This window comes from Rutidosis leptorrhynchoides, chromosome 11, assembly GCF_046630445.1.
Source record: "Rutidosis leptorrhynchoides isolate AG116_Rl617_1_P2 chromosome 11, CSIRO_AGI_Rlap_v1, whole genome shotgun sequence".
Lineage (NCBI taxonomy): Eukaryota > Viridiplantae > Streptophyta > Magnoliopsida > Asterales > Asteraceae > Rutidosis > Rutidosis leptorrhynchoides.
The window spans coordinates 211,194,461-211,204,417 of NC_092343.1; the positions used below are offsets into that span (position 1 = coordinate 211,194,461).

Here is a 9,957-nt window from a genome sequence, read left to right on the forward strand (position 1 = left end):
TTCTTTATTGCACTATTGACTACCCCCATCAGCATCTACTGGGTTAGCCACTCCTGGTTTAGTAACAAGCCCTTCACATCGAACCCTAATCTTTTTTTTATCATTTTTAACAAACACAAGTTTCCTTCTTGTTTCAATAGCATGTAAATGAACTGCTTCCTTAACCTCAGCTTTTGATTCAAACTTTTGCCCAAGATAAAAAAAGGTCTTTCCAATCTCTGCATTTGATTCCACATGTGCTCTAATCCCACGAATTTTCTTCTTCCTTATAGCTTCTTCATCACTTTCAGAATCATAACTCTCAAACCCATCATTATTCAATTCTTCTAGCTCATGATCATCCTCATTTTCTACAACATCTGTGTTGAAAAACTTAGAACCATTACCCATAAACTCAATATCTTTATCAATGTTGAAGGTGAAGTCTCTCATGTCTACATCATCATCATCAATTCGATTTTCCTCATCTGTTTCAATATAATCACCATCTTCACTACCTTCACTACCTGCATTACCTTCACTAACATTCTCATCAATATCTTGAATAAGTACCCTCTTTCCAGTTTTATTTGGATGCTCAACATAGACATTAAACTCTATAGTATTATCACTATCCATGTAAGTAAGCATCATAAAACCATCTTCATCATTATCTAACAGATGTAACCCAACATTCATCTCTGTATTCGGTTGCAGATACCTCAATACTACAGGTTCTTGAGGATCATAACCCAACTCTGTTAATACTTGATTAAATTGATAAAATTTAAACTTGTCTACATCAAAACAATCAACGTAGGTTGTTTCTCCGCTGTAAACTAGTTCACTACCTTTTTTCATTAGACTACCACCATGATGTAAGATAACTGTGAACGAATCAGGGTAACAATCTGCATTTAATTTTGTAAATTTAAAATTAGGCTAAATTAGATTCTAGGGTTCTAAATCTGCAAAATAAAAAAAAATAAAAAATTCAAGTATAGAAACACATACCGTATATGTCATTGATGGACTTAGGATCGGTATCAGGTGTGCGAATCTGCCAAGACATTGCTTCAATCGATCGATCGATCGATTTAGGGTTTTGTAAAATGAGAGGATGAGATGTGAGTGTGTTAATTAAATGCCGGTACCAACCTTTTCAAACCGGTTTAATCAAGTATTAACTGCAAAATGACCAAAATAGCCATCACGTTTCATGCACGTGATGGCACTTAACGTCCAACTTTGACGTCTGACTGACGGAGGGACGCGTAAACACAAAGAGTGATAATAGAGGGATTCTGAAAGCCAAAAAAAACTCGAGGGACGCTGTTTGCTTTTTGGGGTAAAACCGAGGGACCAACGGCACAATTATTTCTTAATAAATACTCATAAAAAATTATTTGTATTTTATATCTAACCCCTCATTATAAAATTTTGTAAATAAATTCATTTATATGACTAAATCACACATTCGAAGCCACGAGATTAGTACAAAATCTTTTTATTTTTTTCTTTTCCCTTGGTACAAAATAAAATTAAACGCTACAAAACAACGGTGAAATTATAATTTTTCAGTTTTATAGCGGCGCGTTTTTTTTTTTTGTAAGCGAGGAAACCCTCCTATGAACGAGCACATTGGCTCCCCCATAGAAGGTAAAATCTCGGGTAATCAAGCCCCCCGAGCGCGAGACCTGGTACCGGGTGAATTGCGCATTATGCGCACCCTCTAGTCACACTCACTTTTTGAACAATTTGGCATAGTCAGGAATTGAACCCGGGTGGTGTGTTTCATTGGGCAACTCGATGACCACTCAAAAAGGTCTGAATTTAAATTGTTTTCAGAAAATTAAACCACCTCAACATGGGGTAAACTAATCTATATTCGGTAAGGTGTAACTCAACATCTTATCTTAGTGATCCACGTCCATTTCTAAAGTAACTTGTTTTAACGACTATTATTCATGTTTGTAATCTACGTTTCTACTTGTAATACTTTTTTGGGTGGTGGTTTTTTTGGTTTTACTCTTTTAATATTCAAATTTATAAATGACTTCATTTTTATCATTCTAGAAGAGTGGCAGTTATTATTATTACTATACTATCTAAAAGACAAAACCCTAGAGCATTATTTATCAATAGTAATCAGGGGTATTTTCGTTATTTCACTTTTTTTTCTGTCTCCTACGATAAAAGAAGCAAATTTCGTAAAAGAACCAACCATTCAATGTTACCAAAAAATGTCGAAAAAAATTGTTTTTTACAAAAAAATCAACTACATTTTTTTCTCAACGATAAACGAGGCAACTTTCATACAAGGAACAACCCTTCAATGCTACAAAGAGATGTCGAAAAACATTCTTTTTTACAAAATAGATCAACTAACTTTAAGAAGAAAAAAAAGAACGCTAAAAGAAGCAACTTTCACAAAAGGAACAACCCTTCAATGTTAGATGTCGAATTTTTTTTTTTTTTTTACAGAATAGATCAAGACCTTTTTTTTAACTCGCATTCAAAACGGAGCCCCGAGACGAAGCGAGGGTTCCACAACGAGTTGTTAACATAATACTAATATTATCATTTGCTACTTTTTTTTTAAATAACATTAACCACCATGATTTGGTTATTGGACATTTTTTTTGTAAGACCACCCCCTATGGTTAGTTACCCGCCCATTACCCGCTCATACCCGTAACTAACCATAGGCACCACTTAGTTACCCGCGTTAGTTACCCGCTTTCACCATAGATTTAACGGAAGAGTTATAGGAATTGCGGGTCCTAGTGCTTTTTATTGTTGGACTTGATACTTTATTGCTTGTACGTTATATATTAAGAGGAGTATTGTTTTAGCCATGATATGAAGTGTTTAGTTATGAGTTAGTTATAAGATATTGGTGTTGATGTGGCGCTGATGTGAAAGGTTAAGAGGATGAATAGTTTAGTTACGATAGGGAGTGACCTAATGATCTTTTGTCTAACATGCATGACCCACTATATTAAGAAATTTAAAAAAAAAAAAAAACGACAACTACAATTATTTATTTAAATACACCAACAATTGTATTGATAAAAAAATGAGATTTTCTAAAGATTTAATTTTATAATTATATATTCTTTAAAAAAATTTAACGATAACTCTATTATATGTTGTTAACGTACATAAATTGGTTTTTACATGACTTTTGGTTAAAAATTATTCTTTTATTCAACCATTTTAATCAACTATATTATGTGAGTTTAATTGGTTCCATAATAAAAAACTAAATCTTATGCATGTTTTGGTAGATTTTATAATACAATTTTTTTGTTTGTACAGCACAATAAAAAGATGGACCGAGCAATGTCGATTTCATTGACATATTACAAGTCTTGGCATATTAGAAATTCACAATCATATGATGCGAGTTTTTTTTTATCCCCAAACCCCGTTCAACACCATCTCGACTTTTCCTGGACCCTCGCCATCCTCGGTCATGTTCATAGTCATCTCGGTTTGAACACCCGCTACCACAATGATTACAAGTGTGCAACCCCGCTCTGATACCATTTGAGGATCGATTTAGGTGGCCAAGGAAAGGTTAGAAACAACCAGAGAGTCATCTAGATGGGTTGCCTAGGGATCAGATTACTCATTTTTCCAGGTATCTCGAACAGAAAAAACTTTAGAACTTTTAGTTCTCATTTAGACATATTACATTGAAATAAATGATCTACTGATGTCAAAAAATCGCCGTTAAAAAAAAAATTAGCATATAAAAATTACAACTCAATTTTTGTCTCTTATACTCCGTGTTTGTACAAAAATGTGTAAACAAATATAGTATTTTCATTTTTTTTTTAATATCGCACAATACTTTACATTTTAATTATGCAACAATTAATTTGATGTTATGTCAATTAATTAATAGTTTTCTATACTACGATATTTTTTAAACATTGAAAAAACATTAAAAACAAAAATCATATTGCAGTCAGGGGCGAAACTACTTGGGGGTTGGGGTAGGGGTGCCCGCCCTCGGTGAATTTTTTTTCGGTGTAAAAATTTTGAGTTTTTCGGCTTTGCTCCCAGTGAATTTGTTTTGCTCCAAAACCTTCAAATTTTGTTCAAAATTCTCCAACTTTTGTCCCAAAACCTTCAAATTTTGCCCAAAATTCTCGAACTTTTTTTCCCAAAACCTCAATTTTTTACCCCAAAACCTCTATATGTTGTCCAAAAAAATTGCTACGGTTTTAATTTTTTTTTTATCCCCGATGAAAAAAATTCTAGTTCCGCCACTGATTGCCGTTCTATACAGTTCACCAACTTAATCATGAACCATTTTTAGATGAGTTGCTCTCATTGATTAAGCTATCTATAAGTTCTATTATAACTCTAAAATGATGATGCAATAATTATCTTTTGTCTTACTATAAAAAAATCAAAAAGAAAAATTGTAAGGACATGTAAGTGATGTTATAAATAAAATTATTTTTAGAATTAAATTAAATCTACTTAATAAAGAAAAAATTCTAAGTATTCATGATGATGTCATTAAAATAATTAATTGTATTTAGTAAAAATATTAACATGTTAATTTTATAATATATGAAGCATTATATACAATTTTATGATAAAACACTCACATGACCATATGTATAAACTTTAAAACAAATTGTACAATCATTTACAAATCACCTCATAAATACGTGTACAAACTTTGAAGCATATTGTACAACCTTCATGTAATAATTGAATTTTAATTTTTTAAGAAATTTATTAAAAGACATTTGTTATTACTAGTAATTATTATTAAAAATATTAATACTCAATTTTTAAACAAACTTTATTATTATTTATTATAATTATAATTATAGTTATTATATTATTATTATTATTATTATTATTATTATTATTATTATTATTATTATTCAAATATTTGTGTTTTTTACGAGATTAATTATGTTACATATGTATGTGAAATACATGTCTCAATAAAAGGTTGTAATGTAGGCTTTTATGACAAAGTTAAGTATATCAAGGTAGTTCATTTATTCTGATCAAGTTAAGTACATCAATATATTTGTAAAAACAACGACAAGTTTTTTAGTCAGAATGCGGTGTTCCACGGGTTATTAAACTAAATGACTTTAGTATTTACATTTTCTTAATACATAAAACATATTATTAAATTGTTTCGTTTAAAGAAACCCGTGATTTTACGAGTCATTTCAGTAATGTGATATGTGATATGATCATATACATGACGATAAGTACAAAAAGAGTGATTAGCAGAATCAATATATTAAACCATGTATTGTATGTTATGAATTGAATAAGCATAGTAGTTGAGATAATATATATAATTAAATAATTTATATTTAAATAAATAGATTTGGAGTGATGTGTAAATATTTTTTTAACAACTTTGAAAACAACTTACTCGTAAAATCTTATCCTTTTATTTTTTCATAGCCATCAAACAACCATTATAAATAACGACAGTAATAATAATAACAAACCTTACAACAAAACACCAAAACACCAAAATCCACCACCTCTACTTCAACAAAAAACATGGTTAACGACAAAAAAAAATAATCGATCAAATATCCGGGTGGTTGACACTATACGACGACGGTTCAGTCGATCGAACATGGAGTGGCCCGCCACGATTCAAGTTCCTAGCGGAACCAGTCGCTCCACACGATCATTTCATCAACGGGGGGTCGCTACTCGTGACATAGTAATACAAGATCAACTTAACAACTCAACTCTTTCCGTACGACTTTATTTACCCGAAACCACAACAAACAATGTCCCAATACTTCTACACTTATTTGGTGGTGGATTTTGTATAGCTCAACCTGATTGGTTCATGTACTATAACATATACACTCGAATCTGCCGTGCAACTGGAGCTATTATCGTGTCCCCATATTTGTGTCGTGCGCCTGAACACCGTCTGCCTGCTGCAGTCGATGATGGCTACACGACGCTTCTTTAGCTACACAATTTAGCTAAAAATAAGTTCCATGATCCATGGCTATCTTTTTATGGAGACTTTAATAGGGTTTTTTTAATAGGAGAGAGCTCGGGTGGAAACTTGGTGCATCAAGTGGCTAAGAAAGTTGCGAACCAGAGTCTCGACCCGTTGAGAGTTGTTGGAGCGATCCCAATACATCCGGGATTCGTGCTGTCTACAAGAAGTAAGTCGGAGTTGCAAAAACCGGAGTCAACGTTTTTGACTTTACATATGTTGGATAAGTTGATGGAATTAGGGTTACCGATAGGGAGTACGAAAGATCATCAGATAACGTGTCCGATGGATGAGAACGTTATTGATTTGAATTTGCCGCCTTATTTGTTATATGTAGCGGAGAATGATCTTCTTTTGTATACAGAAATGGAGTTTTATGAGATTATAAAGAATTGTGGTAAGGAGATTGAGTTGTTTATGAATAATGGAATGGCACATGTTTTCTATCTTAATAAGATTGATATTGATAATGATCCACAAACTTCGGATGAAACTGAGAAGTTTGTTCAAGCGATTGCAAACTTTGTTAAATGTCACTAGATTCTCATTTCTTATGATTTAAAATAATTGATAATGATAATGATGATGATGGTGATGATCATGATGCTGCTGATGATGATATAAGAATACTACTTGCTCCTAATATAATTTTCACGTATTTATTTTTGTTATTTAAAATGTTTGTGAAGAAAATTAAAGACAAAATTTTGACGTTGGTCTTTCAACTTTGTATTAAATAAGTAAGTGATCTTAAATATATTTTTTTTTTTTTACTTTGTTGACCTCGAACTATTATATTTTTTAATGAATGACACTAATACTAACACTAACGAACATTAGTATTCTTCCGTTAACTCAACAAATGTATTTTTGTCTTTTCAATTTTTTTCTACTTTGTCTTCTCTTCTTTCTCTCTCCTTCTAACAGAATATATTGCCCCATATCTTTGTTTATATTATTTGATTTTATTTGATTGTGTATATCTTTCTATTGTATTTCAAGATTATCTGTATCTCTACCTTTTAAGGTAGTTTGTTATTACTCTGTACAATATATAAGAAATACACACGACACACAATTGTGTGCAGTTTTCTCAATCGACTTATATGGTATCAGCCTGATTTCCTGGCCGACCTCCTTCTCCTCTTAATTTCTTTCACAATGACCGGCAGCTCAAGCTCATCTGATGCACTCGATTCTCCCCTACCCTTATCTACTGTGCTTCACATGTTGACGATCAAGCTTTCGTCCAACAACTATTTGCTATGGCACAAACAGATGGAGCCTCTTCTCGCCTATCAACACTTAACGGGTTAAGTTGATGGATCTATCCCTCCACCGCCGCCTACCGTTACAACTGGTGAGTCCACTTCGCCTAACCCTGCTTATTTATCTTGGGTTGCTGCTGATTAACGAGCCTTGATTCTTATTCAATCAAGTCTCTCCGAAGAAGCTATGGCTGAAACTCTAGGTTATTCTTCTTCCCGAGATGTCTGGACGGTTTTGGCAAGTTCCTATAGCCATGATTCTCCAGAACGTGTTCACACTCTTCGAGATACTCTTCGAAATTTAAAAAAAGGCTCCTCCACCGTCTCGGATTTCTCAAGAAAATTCAAGAACGTGTGTTATCAACTTCAAGCTATTGGCCATTCTCTTGGCGAAGATGATAAAATTCATTGGTTTTTATGGGGGCTCGGTTCTTCTTTTGAAACGTTCTCCACAACGCAACGCCTAATCACTCCCCGACCGACGTTTCCTGCACTTGTCTCTCAAGCTAAGAGTCACGAGATGTTCTTACAATCAGTAAGTGATACGGTTGCGACTCCTGTGGCTTTTAACACTACGACCTCCAATACTGTTACCAATTTAAATACCTCTCGTGGTCGTGGTAAAAATTATTAGCGCAGTTCTGCTTCTTTGAGGGGTCGAGGTCGTGGCATTCGTCGTCCACCGCATTGTCAACTATGTCAAAAAGACGGGCATTATGCAAATCAGTGTCCAGACCTTCAGACCTTTGCTCGTGGTCCCTCTCCACTAAGTGCAAATCTTGCAGAAGCTTTTCACAACCAATGTAATATGACTCCGGATTGGTATGTTGACACTGGAGCATCAACACATATGACTTCAAATCCTAATCACCTTGATTCTACTACTCCTTATTCTGGTAATGAATAAGTTTTCTTTACTAATGGTGAAACTTCTTCTATTTCTCATATTGGCAAAACTACTATCTTTCCTAACATACAACTTCAAGATGTTATTGTTGTTCCAAATATTACCAAAAACTTACTGTCTGTTAGTAAGCTCACTCAAGATAACCAACTTGATGTCTTATTTTCAGATCCTTTGTTTTTTATTTAGAACAGAAAAACCAAATAACCTCTCGCACAAGGAAGAAGTATAAATGGACTTTACATATTAGAGCAAAGAAAACAAGCCTTTCTTATTAAGCTCTCTTCCAAGCAACTTACAGCATCCTTTGATTTATGGCACAACCGCTTAGGACATGTGTCTCATGATATCATTTCTGTTTTGAATAAACTAGGATCGTTATCTGTTAATTCAGTTTTGTCGAACCCTAAATTATGCTCTTCTTGTCAATTGTCTAAAAGTAAACATTTACATTCTGATCTTAATGATAAGCGTGCTTCTCATCTTTTAGACTTAATTCATTGTGATTTATGGGGACCATCTCCTGTTATTTCTGTTGACGGTTATCGATACTATGTTATCTTTGTTGATGATTATTTTTGTTTCACTTGGTTTTATCCCATGAATGCAAAGTCTGAATTTTAAACTATTTTTGCTTCGTTTGTATCTCTTGTTCAAACGTAATTTTCATGTAAAATCAAGACCTTTCAATCTGATCGTGGAAAGGAATTTACGAATAATCAGGTTCGTTCCCTTTATTCATCAAACGGTACGCATCATCAGTTTTCTTGTCCTTATACTCTGCAACAAAATGGTAGAGCCGAACAAAAACATCGTCATATCACCGAAACTGGGATAGCCATGATGTTTAATGCCCATATTCTGGCCATTTATTGAACTCGTGCCTTTAGTTCCACCACATACATCATCAACCGCGTACCACTAAGCTTCTTGATCATACGTCACCATATGAATTAGTTTTTGCCTCACCACCAAACTATGGAAATTTTTGGGTTTTTGGATGTTGTGTTTTCTCGTATCTTCGGGATTATTCTTCTCACAAATTGGCTCCGCGAAGTACTCCATGTGTGTTCATTGGTTATAGCTCACAACATAAGAGATATCGGTGTCTTGATATATCTACACAACGAATTTACACAACACGACACGCTCAATTTGATGAGATTTCCTTTCCATTTCAAGGTCATTCATCAAGTATCTCTTCCACCATGTCATTATTTACAAGTTACTGTGATGATTATACATTACCCAAATCAATCCCACACACGCCTCCACCTCCTACACAAACCAATGATCATACCACGCCTCCTACTGTTTGTACCTTATGTCCTGATGATGTACCAATTTTACCACATTCACATGATATGCCCTCACCATCCATAATTTCACCTCCCACCACACCTACTGTTGCAACTCAACCTCTACCTGTCCCACATCATCCTATGATTACTCGATCCAAAGTTGGTATGTTTAAACTAAGGTACTTTATTGATCTTTCTCACACTTTGACATCTCCTCTTCATCACACCCTCTTTACTACTACCTCACCAAAAGGTTTCAAATCTGCTGCTAAAGATCCAAAATGGTTTCATGCTATGTGTGATGAAATGAAAGCTCTCACCATGAAAGAAACTTGGAGTCTAGTTCCACGTCCAAAGCTGATATCGGCTAAGATATCGGCTAAAAAGACACATTTTCACCCCGGTATTGAGGCCCAAAAACAATAATGTTCTAAGCTTTATCGCCAAAATACCCACTTCGTCAGTTGAAACTAAAGATCAAAT

General features: G+C 34.0%; 1 pseudogene; it reads left to right on the plus strand.

Annotated features, from left to right (window-relative positions):
- The first annotated feature begins 5,546 nt into the window (after nt 1-5,546).
- Nucleotides 5,547-6,541, plus strand: LOC139875383 (probable carboxylesterase 17; annotated as a pseudogene).
- The last annotated feature ends 3,416 nt before the right edge of the window (nt 6,542-9,957 follow it).